Source organism: Drosophila miranda, chromosome XR (assembly GCF_003369915.1).
Source record: "Drosophila miranda strain MSH22 chromosome XR, D.miranda_PacBio2.1, whole genome shotgun sequence".
NCBI classification, from domain to species: Eukaryota; Metazoa; Arthropoda; class Insecta; order Diptera; family Drosophilidae; genus Drosophila; species Drosophila miranda.
Window position 1 is genome coordinate 34,152,916 of NC_046674.1, and position 13,628 is coordinate 34,166,543.

At 45.5% G+C, this 13,628-nt stretch overlaps 1 pseudogene; it reads right to left on the reverse strand.

Moving 5' to 3' along the window:
* Positions 1–459: 459 nt before the first annotated feature.
* On the reverse strand, positions 460–4,852 carry LOC117186776 (annotated as a pseudogene).
* Positions 4,853–13,628: the final 8,776 nt, after the last annotated feature.

The window sequence follows — 13,628 nt, forward strand, 5'->3', positions numbered from 1 at the left end:
GATGAACTAGGAGGAAGGAAAGTGGTCGAAGAAGCATTAGTATTGAAACTTGGAGCTTTGGAAGGTACATTCGCGTTATTGTTGGACGGAACTAGGGCGTTCTACTGGGAGGAGAACGACTTTTACAACAGGCCTTTTAAGGACCCCGCGGGCAGTAAGGATATCTACCACACGGACTCTATCGTCAGCGCCGGGATACACGGACTGGACTCTCCCGAGCCGCCATTCATTGGAGGGCAGGTTGTCTTCTTTGACGACAACCATATCCCCAACCTGGAGGTTTGGCGTCGGCGTCTGCCACTTAGTGCGCTTTTGGAGCTCTTTGAGGTATTCCTCTTTCCACCGCTGGCAAAACTGTTGGGTGAGGGCCTTTAAATGCTGCCATCGATTGATTATTGATTTAAGGTCGCCCTTTATTTCGGGTTCGGCCGTGGACATCAAGGGTCCCCCGGTAAGGAAGTGCCCGGGAGTAAGGACCAGCAACTCAGTTGGATCTTCGGACATCGGCGAGAGCGGCCTGGAATTAAGGCATGCTTCGATCTTTGCGAGAAGCGTGGAAAGCTCTTCGAAAGTGTACTTCCGAGTGGACGTGGCTTTGTAAAAGAGAGTTTTGAAACTCTTCACCCCGGCTTCCCACAGACCTCCCATGTGTGGGATAAAACGCCACGAAACCCGGTGATGGCTGTACGCATCAGTTATCGAGCCCTTGAATGCTTCTAGGAAGTCACGGGAAAGCACCTTGACGGCACCAACGAAAGTTTTGCCATTGTCGGAGTGAATGCGCTGCGGACACCCTCGTCGTGCGACGAAACGAGCGAAGGCTGCAAGAAATTTCTCGGTCGTGAGATCCGACGTGGGCTCCAAATGGATCGCCTTCGTGGAAAAACACACGAACACACACACATACCCCTTGGTTATCAGGCACGCTCTGCCTGTGTAATTCCGTATTTCGAAGGGACCCGCGTAGTCAATTCCGGTGTGCGTGAACGGTCTGGAAAAGGACGTTCGTTCCGTAGGAAGATCACCCATCATTTGGGCTTGCAACTTCTGTCTGTGGATGACGCATACCTTGCAGGAGTTTACCACCCCCTTCATGAGTTTCTGAACCTTGGGAATCCAGAACTTGGATCGGATAAGTCGCACCATTAGTTGGTTCCCGCCATGAAGAGTTATCCGGTGGGTGAATTGCGCGAGAAGGCGGGATAGCCGGCAGCGGTACGGCAGAATAATGGGATGCCGTTCGTCGTACTTCAGAAAGGCAGAAGTTGCGATACGGCCACATGCTCTTGTGAGCCCATGTTGGTCTAGGAACGGGTTCAAATTCAGGATAGAACTTGACCTTGGCACTGGCCGCTTCTCGCTTAGGCAGTGATACTCTTGGGAGTATTCCCTGCGCTGAGTCTCTAGGATAAGAGTGCGCTCAGCTTCGGTAATGTCTTCGCTTGCAAGGTGGTCCTCTTGTCCGGTAACCAGCTTACGGCAGCGTTTTGTGAAGCGAAGGACATAAGCACGGACTCGCAGGGCTCTCTCCAGATTGGAGAACCGATCGGTTCTCGGTGTAAAATGAACCTTCATAGCACGTTGCTCGAGGGTTATCACGGGATCGTCTCCGCCTTGGGCTGGCCATTGATGCCGGGGCCCTTGCAACCTCGCTGGTCCGTGCCACCAGAGTTGGTTCTCGACGAGCTCCTGTAAGGATACGCCCCTGCTGGCGAGGTCAGCGGGATTTTGTGCGGACGGAACGTGACCCCAATTCTCGACCTCGGTGGCTTGCGAAATTCTGGTCACTCGGTTGGCCACGAAGGTAGTCCAGTGGCAAGCAGGCTTTTTCAGCCAGGACAGGACTATAGCGGAATCTGTCCAGAAGTAACAGGTTGTAGGTGCGCTTGGCATATTTGGCAGGATAGCCGTCGCCATTTCGGACAGTAGCACGGCGCCGCATAGCTCTAACCGGGGAAGCGATACAGTCTTAACGGGTGCGACTCGTGTTTTCGCGGTGAGCAACTGCACCTTGACCAGGTGGTCAGTCTCGATGCGTACGTAGATCGCCGCACCGTACGCCTTTTCGGACGCATCGCAAAATCCGTGATGCTCGACCCTTACAGATGGTTCGGAGCCAATCCACCTTGGAATGCGGATCTGGTCGAGAGCGGAGTAGCTCTGTAGAAAACTCTGCCAGCGCTGACGCATCTCGGTCGGAAGATCTTCGTCCCATCCCACTTCTTGCAACCAGATCTCTTGCATGAAGATCTTTGACCGGACAATGAAAGGAGCCAACCAGCCCGCAGGGTCGAACAACCTTGCTATCTGGGAAAGCACCGCTCGCTTGGTATAGGATGCCGTAGATGCCAGTTCTGGCGGAACGAAGAAGAAATCGTCTGTTGTCGCCTTCCATCGAATTCTGAGAGTCTTGGCTGTGCTTTCTGTCTCAATTTCAAGGAAGTCGGTGTGAAGGAGATGGTCATTCGGAATGGTAGTCAGGATATCCTTGTGGTTGGACGTCCATTTTCTCAGTGGAAACCCGGCAGAACTCAGGGCGGCCTGTAACTCGCGGATAGCGAGTTGAGCCTCAGTGGGAGAGTCTGCTCCCGCTAGGACGTCGTCGACATACATACAGGAACGAATGATGTGACTGGCTCTCGGGAATCGGGACTGGACATCGTCTGCAAGCCGTTGCAACACCCGGATGGCGAGAAAGGGAGCACAATTGACTCCAAAGGTAACAGTTTGCAACTCATAGTCGCGTATCTCGCCCTCCTTGTTGCGAAACAATATTCGCTGGAAGGGGGTGTGCTTCGGATCTACCCAAATCTGCCGATACATCTTGGTGATGTCAGCATTGAAGACGTACCGGTAGTAGCGCGACTTCAGGATCTGAAGGGTTAAGTCGGACTGGAGAACGGGGCCGGGGTGCAGAAGGTCATTCAAGCTGATACCGTTAGTCGACGGGCTGGATGCGTTAAATACAACGCGGACTTTCGTGGTGGTGCTATCAGGCTTGAAGACAGCGTGGTGTGGCAGGTAGTAGGTTGAGGACCCATGAGTCGGAGGAACTTCTGTCATGTGTCCAAGCTCTAGGTATGCTTGGATCACGGTGTCGTACTGCTCTTGTAGGGGTCTGTTTCTTTTCAAGCGATTTTCGTTTCTTAGGAACTGGGCCAGCGCGGTTGCCCTTGAATACCCCAGATCTGATCCGAGATGATCTGGGTCGCGAAACGGTAACGTGACGACGTATTTCCCGCTTGGCGTTCTTGACGTAGTTCGGAGGAAATTTCTTTCGCAGTACGAATCCGACTCGCTTTCTATTTTAGTAGGAATGTCCTCCACCTCCCAAAACTTTGTGAGGAGTTTGTCTAACGGAGTCTCTAGCTCGGTGGAAATTTGCGTGGAGAAGGATGCGACCCTGCCTTGTACCGTGTTTGGCACTGGGCCTTTAAGAACCCATCCGAAAATGGGTTCCTGTCCGAGGAGAGATCCACAGATGTTCGTCTGTGAGCCGCTCAAGAGGATGGATGGAAGGATGTCGGCACCAATCAGGACATCTATTTGTGAGCTTGCGTAAAATGTCGGGTCTGCCCATGGCAGGTTCGGCAAGTCTCGCAACGAGTGTTGCGGGATCGGATGGGAGGGAAGGCTGCCTGATAGTTCCGGCAGGACATAGGCTGTGGCGTCCAAGTGTAAGCCCGGCTTAGTCGGGGAGCGGATGGAAAAATGGCAGAGCTTCTTGGACTGAGCGGATACGGCATTATTTAGGCCGGAGACCTGTGCCTGGATACGTTGGAATGGCAATTTGATCATGTCCACAAGACGTTCTGTAATGAACGTCGCCTCTGAGCAAGAGTCGATCAGAGCGCGGGCGTGGAAAGTTTTTCCCAGATGGCAAATATTAACGATGGCCGTGCCTAGAAGGACAGCACTCGTGCCGGAGGCGAAATACGACTGAACGTTTGGCTGGGCTGCGGACGAACTTGGATTTTGTACGCTTGGTACTCGTAGATGTAGCTCGGGCCACGCTGAGGAATTTTGTGCCGTTGTGGAAATCGCCTCGCTGGAGTTTGCTGGATTGCTACGGTGTAGAAGCGTATGGTGCCGGTCTCCACAAGTTATGCAATTGTGGGCGCTTTGGCATGCTCGTATCTGGTGGCCCCTTGCAAAGCAGTTCAAACAAAGCTGCTTTTGCTTAATGTAGTCGGAGCGAGCGTCAGCGGGCATTTGAAGGAAGTAAGGGCATAAACGGATTGGATGATACTCTTTGGAGCAGAGATCACACGTGCTCCTCGTTTGATTCACTGTGGTCTCGAACGAGTGGGCACTCCTAGGATAAGGACTTCCTTGAGACCGAAACGGATTGCTTTTCGAATTGTCTGAAGTGCTTATGCTCGCCCTGGAGTGGGCCTGAGTCTCCACGCCTGGATGGCCGTCCTCGGTCACTTCGAGAGACAGGTACCGCGTGCCAGGTGGGAATTTCGGACTTGTGCGTCACGGATTGCTCCCAAAGCTCTAAGGTCGTCTTTGGCAGCTTAGCGGAAATGAGGTAAAACTCCGTCAGCGAAAACGCTGTCTGTGGAGACCTCGGAATGGGTGAGTGTCGTGACGCACTTGTGGACGGCCCTCTGGAGCTCTTTTAGCGCTGCTGCTGACTCGGTACGGATTTGGGGCAGACTGAAAAGGATCTTCATCTGGGCCTTATCAGACTCTTGTTTTGGAAACGCTCACGGAGGGCGTTCCATGCGGAGGGGAAACCATCGTTCGTAAGTGGAGCCTGTGCCACTATGTCGTGGGCTTCACCGCTGGTCTTTTTGTTGAGGTGGAACAGTTTTTCCACTGGAGCCAACCTTGGGTTTTCTATGTAGATGGCGGTGAACAGGTCTCGGAACGTGGGCCACTGCTGGTAGTCCCCACTGAAAACTTCAGTGTCACATGGAGGGAGGCGACAAGCGCCGGAAGTCGGCACTTGAACGGCCAGTTGCGGCGTGTGAGGGACAGTCGGGGGCTCGAGCTGATCGTTTAGTTCGGCCAGGCATTGCGCGTAGACCGCGTAGCAGTCATCGTACATCTCTTGGACATAAGCTACACCCTCTGGATCCTCTTCCGTCATCGTCACCGAACAGGCCGCGAACTCCGCGTCCACCTTTGCCCACAAGCTTCGGAGTTGATCTCGATGGACTTGGGAGAGCGAGCGGGTTGGTGTGCTAGCATCTGGAGCGCTGAGCTTCTGGTCGAAGCGTGTCAGTCTGCTTGCAGCCAAGGCAAACTTAGACCGTGCGGAACTGGCGGCCGATTGGGCCATAGTGCTCGGAACCGTGCGAGGAACGACCGAGGGGAGCAACAAGGCCTCAAAGGCATGTGGTGTGTGAGCCCTGGACGTGGTCGGACCTCGCTCAGCTGGGGCCGGACGGGAAGATGTGGGCGTAGTGATTGAGCCGTTGGAGCTGGGTGGATGGGTCAAACTCAGCGAACTCACCCGCTTAAACTTCTTGCGAGATTTCCTCTCACCAGTGGGCATGGTTGGCTGATGGATTTGCGATATCAGAGTCGCAAAGCAGGTGAGCGGAAATGTAGAAGTGGAAGTTTTGAACGACGAACCGTGGATATGTGGCTTTGGCGGAATTTATCGCGAGTATTTATATAGTAGAAGTCGGGCACCGTGGCCGGAATATATAAATATAAAATACTACGATCAAATAAAAAAAAATGTCCAACCAAGAGCGACTAATGAGGATGAGCAATGATATTGATGCACAAGGTACCCCTATATAGAGTCGGCTGCAAAACGAATGTTGACAACAATATACCCTCGAAGTGCAGGGTAGCGCGTCACTTGGCGTTCCGTTACGGTCAAGCGCGGCACCGAAAAATATTCTCCCACCAACAACAACGCAAGCAAACGGTGGAGAAGCGAAAGCGAAAGGAAAAACGAAACGAATGCACCGCTGCTGCTGCTTGTATGTGTGTGCGTATGGATGTAAGTGCTATGTACCGTGGCTTGGGTTGACGAACCAACCTTTTGGCGAGATGTAGAACAACGGTTAAAACGGTGGATAACCGTTTTATATACAATATGTATAATTTAAAATGCGTACGTATGTATGTATATGTAAGATAAATACATATGTTGTGCCGTATGTATGGATCGTGTCTTATTTTTGCTGGCAATATAATTAGTTAAATACGGAGACGCAGTGATTTATTTTATTTATTTATAAAACCGAAGAACTATGGAACGTTGAGCATGGAAAAAAAACAACAAAGTAGTTGCAAGAATATGAATTTATGATTTTTTTAGTTTTAATTTATTTATTTGTATATATATATTCCTAACGCGACAGTATTTCTACTTTATGTTAATGCGCTAGTCACATGGAGTTCACATAGTTGTGTGCTTTTAAGCAGAATGATTTTATTATTCTAACATTTTTAGTATGACTAATATTTTTATTATTATGACTAATATTTGTATTATTAATACTAATACTAATTCTAATTTTTTTTTATTTTTTATTATTATTATTTTTTATTATTATTATTATTATTATTATTATTATTTTTTTATTTTTTTTTTTTTTTTTTATGGGTTTATCAAGTGTTTTTCTAATTTCTCCCTAAATTGCGTTGCTCTACTAATATTTTTTATATTGAAAGGTAACTCATTCCATAACCGAACAGCATTTGTTAAAAATTGTTTTCCTGAATTGGCAAGTTTGTACCTTATGGTTACCAGATTCAACGTTCTATTTGATGAAGCAAAGGTTAATTTATCATATAAGTAGCTCGGCTGTCTGGTATAGATTATTCGATGTAGAAAAATAATTGTTCTGTACCCTATCCATGTCTTTAAATCCATTTTGAATATTTGTCTTGCTAAGATTGAGATATGATCGGTTCGTCTCTTGTTATATATGTATGTAGCGGGCAATGTTGTTAAATGTTACTTTTAGTTGTTGTCAGCCGCTTGGATTGCGTTGCGATGTGTACATGTGCTTGTATGCATGTGCATATGTCAGCAACCAAAGCTCAGCTGGTAGCTGGGAGAGGTAGGAATATATACACTGGATCGGAGGTTGACCGCAGGAGCTTGCTCGGATCAAATTAAACCTTTGGAGAAGTAGGTGGCCACAACCGTTGGCAGAACGAAGTATGGTTTAATTTGGAGCTAGAGCGAGAAATGAATACATACATATGTATGTACATATGCCACGGGATCTCGGACTGGGATGGAAAACTCGCACAAAATCACTGCACTGGTGTTGGGCTTACTTATCTTGAACTTGGACGGATCCGCCGATGCTGGCTGGGGTAAGCTTCTCCTTATGGGGAAGGCGAAGATCCGGCTCGAAGGACCAATGTTTGTATGGGGGCGGATCGAGGTTCAATTATCCAACGGCGAGGTGGATGTTCCAGTTTAAACTCCTAGCAGTCGTCACAGAAAGCAAAGGCCGATGGGTTTCGTTGTGTATATATATATAGTAACATATCCATAATTCCCCACATCCCATACACATTATGTTTATGTACAATTCATCCACCCCATCCACACAAGTAACAGGACCCCACTCAAGAATCAATAACTGTTTCTTCCCATACTCCAAGCTAGGGCCCCCCATAATATAAACAATGGACCACATTGTTTCACAAACATTAGAATCACGCCACTCTCGAGAAATGGATTCTTTAGAATCACGCCACTCATGAGGACCAATCAAAGCTAGACATAAAACCAAGGAGTATCACATTCCTAGCTCCGTCATGTAATGCAACACCGATCGCCAGCAGTGGATGCCTTTCATCAAAGCCGACGCATCCCCAAATATCGAGCCAGGCACGTACGCCACCGACACGAAGATGCAGCCGAGGAAAGCAACGCCCGAAGCCAGAGTCGGGAGTTCCAAGAGAAGGGCTCATGGAAACTAGCCAGCAGCAGAGAGATCAGTTCCGTTTGAGACAAGCAGACGTAAAGTTAAGTCGGGGAATTCAACCAATCTTGTGACATAAAGAAATTAAGTACTAAAAATAAAATCTTTTTTAAAAACTAAATTTCGAGTTGCGGATATTTAACTGGCGCAGTCGGTAGGATTTCGTTTAAAATTAACTCCTATATTTCGGTAATGGTCAGCTTGTGTAATTTCTAATTACTGTGATCACGTAATCCCGGAATCGTTAATAAAATTGTGAAATCCGCCAAAGAACCTATGTGTTACGAGCACATACGATTTGCAAAACTAAAATTAGGTGAACTGAAGTAAGCGGAGATAGTGATCCACCAAGAACAGTGAAACACTAAATACAAAATCAAAAAACTTACAAGTGAACCAAAATAAAGTTAAAAACTACTGAAAACAAAACAAAACCCAATCAACACCAACAACATGGCGTTACCACCACTATCATTGAGCGAAATCCACTTGAACCAGGCACTGCTGTCGATCAGACAAATACCTGCCTATGACGGTTCATCTGGACAGCTAAGCTCATTTATCAAACGAATCGAATATGTATGCGGATTATATCCAACTGAAGATCTTCGCCAACAAAGGATCCTATTTGGAGCGACCGAGATCCAACTGTCAGGAGAGGCACAACGCATATCGCAAATGATACAACCCAACACGTGGCTCGAACTGAAGACGGCGCTGCTCAACGAGTTCAAAAATCACACACCATATGAAGAACTCTTACGACAACTATACACCACCAGATTCAACAGCAGTCTTCGTAAGTTTATAGAAGAATTAGAGATAAAAGCATTATTAATAAACAATAAGCTAAACTTAGAAAACATACCAGAAAATAATGTCATTTATAAAAACGCTTTGAACAACACAATTAAAGATGTCATTACTCGAAAACTTCCTGACAGAATGTTCATGACCTTAGCAAGAAAAGATATTACCACATTGTCTAATCTTAAGAAGGCAGCACAAGAAGAAGGATTGTACGAAGCTAGTACAACATATTCAGGTACAAATAAAGATCAATCGAAATCGTCTCAATCAAATCGAAAGAATGTTGGAAACTATTATCCAAATTATAATACTACTAACTATCACAATCAAACTCAGAGTTCATCTGGAACAGGTCAGACTAATCGAACAAATCAAAATCAAAATTTCCAAAATCCTGGATTATACAATGAGTTCAAAAATTCTTTGAATCAAGGTAGGGCTCAGAATCCATTCAATCAGCAAATATCTCAAAACCAAGCTAGTGGGAGTAGACCCAACCAACCTATTAAAAGAGCGAGGGAGAGCCAAAGTGGCCAAATGAAGATGGACGTAAATTTTCATCAATCCGCCTCGGAAGAAACCGAGAAGGACCCTATATAAAAATTACCATTAATAAAAGAACATTAAGGTGTATCGCTGACTCGCGATCATCGATCAACATCATACAAGAAAATTATACAGATTCCGAGATAAAAGACGATAACCTTACGGTCCATACCATCAATGGACCTGTCCGTTTAACTAAGAGTATAATGAGGAATGCGAACAAAACATGTCCGTCCGAACAAAAGTTCTACATACATAACTTTTCCGAAAATTATGATATTTTATTAGGAAGAGAATACTTGATGGCAAGTAAAGCCGTCATCGATTACAGAAATGACACTGTAACACTAGGAGCTAGGTCGTACCCAATCATTCAGAGTGGAGAAGCTATTGAAGCCGGCAAGACCGCACAGAAGTGCACTGATCCCTCTACAAAAGAAGAGAAGATCGCACCTAAGTGCCTTGACCCATCTCCAGAGGGAGATCAATACTTCGCTTCCGCTCTAGACAGTGAATTAAGGGAATGTAATCAATTAAGATTGGAACACTTAAACGACGAAGAGAGGGAAGAGTTAAAGAAGGTCTTATATGAGTTTAAGGATGTGCAGTACAGAGAAGGTGACAATTTGACTTTCACAAGTACAATCAAGCACGAGATCAAAACTCTACATGAAGACCCGGTCTACAGACGACCATACAAATATGCCCAGATACATGATCAGGAGGTAAACCAGCAAATCAAAGATATGATCAGGCAGGGAATAATTCGAAAGTCGAATTCTCCTTACTGCTCGCCCATATCTATGTTTCCGATGAAGATAGATGCTTCAGGAAAGCAAAAATATCGAATGGTAGTAGACTATAGAAGTCTAAGTGAAATAACAGTTAGGGACAAATTCCCAACTGCACGAATGGATGAAATCCTAGGCAAACTAGGTAAATGTCAGTATTTTACGACAATCGATTTAGCAAAAGGTTTCCATCAAATACCCATGGAACCTAGCTCAATCCCCAAAACTGCGTTCTCCACTAAGCATGGACATTACGAGTACACTCGTATGCCCTTTGGGCTAACCACTGCCCCAGCTACCTTCCAAAGATGTATGAACAATCTGCTAGAAGAGTTAATCTTCAAAGATTGCTTTGTATACTTAGATGACATCATTATATTTTCCACTTCATTGGAAGAACACTTGTTGTCACTAAGGAGAGTATTTGGAAAGTTGAGAGACGCCAACTTGAAGCTACAAATGGATAAATGTGAATTCATGAAAAAGGAAACTGAATTCCTAGGTCATGTAGTCACTACTGAAGGAATAGTACCAAATCCAGGCAAAATCTCTGCCATTGTCAAATTTCCAATACCAGAAACGACTAAACAAATAAAGTCATTCTTAGGTCTGTGCGGGTTCTACAGGAAATTCATTCCTAATTTTGCAAACATAGCAAAACCCATGACACTCAAACTAAAGAAAGGAGCTGTCATAGACCCCAAGGAAGAAAAGTACGTCGAGGCATTTGAGAGACTAAAAGTACTCATCACCTCAGACCCTATCCTTGCGTTCCCAGACTTTGACAAAATGTTCACGGTAACAACCGACGCTAGTAACATAGCATTGGGAGCGGTTTTGTCACAAGAACACAAACCGATCTGCTACGCTAGCAGAAACCTAAATGAACATGAAATAAACTATTCAGCCATCGAAAAGGAATTATTAGCGATCGTATGGGCAACCAAGTATTTCCGTTCATACCTGTTCGGTAGAACATTCGAGATACAAAGCGATCATAAACCCTTGATTTGGTTGAACAACCTCAAGGAGCCAAATATGAAATTACAAAGGTGGAAAATAAAACTGAATGAGTTTGATTTTAAAATGAAATATCTACCAGGCAAAGAAAATCATGTAGCTGATGCCTTATCAAGGGTAAAGATTAATGAAAATCTCCTTGGAGAAGCTTCCAATAGCGTTGGTGCAACTGTACATAGCGCACAGGAAGACAATCTAAATCACATTGCTATCACGGAAAGACCAATTAACTATTACAATCGGCAAATTGAGCTAATAAAAGGCAATGAAGATAAGGTAGAAACAATTCGTTATTTTCACAAGCTAATCATCAAGATCACGTATAAGGAAATGACAAACACCTTAGCGAAGGATATAATAATGGAATATCTATGCACCAAAAAGAGCGCATTATATTTCCATAACGAAATAGATTTTCCTCCATTCCAAAAAGCCTATTTAGAAATCATTAATTCTAACAATATAACCAAAGCTATTAAATCAAGCACGAAACTCCTAGATATTCAGAATTACGCTGAATTTAAAGAAACCATATTAAAGAATCATAAAGGCTCCATCCAGGGATAGAGAAAACCGTCAATTGGTTTAGGGGAAAATACTATTACCCGGATTATCAAAACCTAATCCAAAACATCATAAACGAATGTCCTACTTGTAATATTGCCAAAACAGAGCATAGAAATACGAAGTTGGCATTCGAAACTACACCGGAAATACTGAACATCAGAGAGAAATACCTCATAGATTTCTATATGGATGGTAACCAACAGTTCCTATCATGTATTGACGTATACTCGAAGTTTGCCACTCTTGTAGAAGTAAAAAGTCGTGACTGGTTAGAAGCAAAAAGAGCCATCATGAAAGTTTTTAACGAGATGGGCAAACCTATTGAAATCAAAGCCGACAAGGATTCAGCTTTTATGTGCGCAGCATTGCAAGCATGGCTGAATGCGGAAAACGTCAAAATAGAGATCACTTCCAGCAAAAATGGAATATCTGACGTAGAAAGATTTCATAAAACAGTAAATGAAAAATTAAGAATAATATCTAGCGAGGATAACCCAGAAGATAGATTCACGAAGTTTGAATTAATTCTTTATACTTATTGTGGAGATAATGTTTTTTATCCCCAATCGGCCGACTAATTATTTCGAATTAAACAAAACTCGGCGCAGAAATAAAATTACGATATGTTCTTTAATGCGTGACATCCAAATTGCAAGTGTGGCTTGCCTGCCCTTTACATTGCCGCTCCGATCGCTAAGCGTAGCTTCGCTCGGCCGACGTCGGTAGGCAGACGCAAAGCGGAGATAGCGAAGAGCGAGCTGGCAGAGAGCGTTTAGCAGGGCAAGCAAGCGCAAAGCTTTAACAAACAAATGAGTGACATAGACATAAGTAACAAACAAAATAAGCGGCTGAGGGCCAAGAATTAGGTGCTATTTGGCAAGCAGCTAATCGGCTGGGTTCTGCTCCGAACATTCACCCCCCGTTGGAAGGCAAAGGCTTTCAACAGATCCATCCTGAAGGGGCAGAACCGCTATTTTTCCAACGGCCGCTGCTTGCTTGGGCGCAGCTGGCGGCTACGCTGGGATGATCGTCGAACGCAGCAATCGGCGCTTCTTTACGAAGGCGGCTTGTCGTGATTACGTCTTGATCATCGGGAACCTCTGTAATTGTATAGAATGGCAGGAAATTTGGCAATGTAGAAATTGTTGAAAGTTGAATTTCATTTAGCGTGGATATGTAGGTTTTTAATATATGGAAAAGTTCACGCTGCAGTTCCTGATTCTCCGATCGCAGTTTTTCCACTTGCACCTGGCACTCGAGCAGCTGCTTCCTGCATTGCTACTCTAAGTTTTGGTACTCCAGCGTTGTGGGTCGAAAATCGTCAATAGAGATGCACGAGGAATTTTCAAAAGCGGCTAAAGCTGCACGCTTATTCTCCGAGCTATCAATGCTTCCTGATACTATCCAACCAAGTTTTGTCTCCTGCAATGTTGGCAATTGGGCTGATAGTCGAATCTGTCCGACGCACATTAAATCGAAGAACAAACCAGAACCTATCAACAGATCGATACGTTGGGGCTCGGAGAAATTAGGATCAGCTAGTTTTAGATTATTCGGCATTGGCCAATCCTTTGCGTCTACGCCGAAGTTAGGCTGCATTTCCGTAATTGAGTTGGTGACAATTGCAGCGAAGGAAGCTCGATAGCTTGCGTCCTGGGATTGTACAACTATATGTACAGACTTGCTCGAAGGTAGAATGGAATCTCCGATTCCAGAGATGTGAACATAAGACGAGCGATGATCCAACTGCAACTGATCAGCAAGTCTAGATGTTACAAAGTTTGCCTGTGATGCAGAATCCAAAATGGCACGACATGGGATAAGTGCTCCATAACGATCTGTTACATGGACGAGGGCAGTGGGTAGCAACACGTTCTGGCTAGGCTGAGATTTCTGGATCGAGGGGGAGGGCTGGAACACCCGCTTGCTAGAAGCACAGTCGCGGCCTCTTGCTGGATCGATTCCTCGGCCGGTGAAGAGG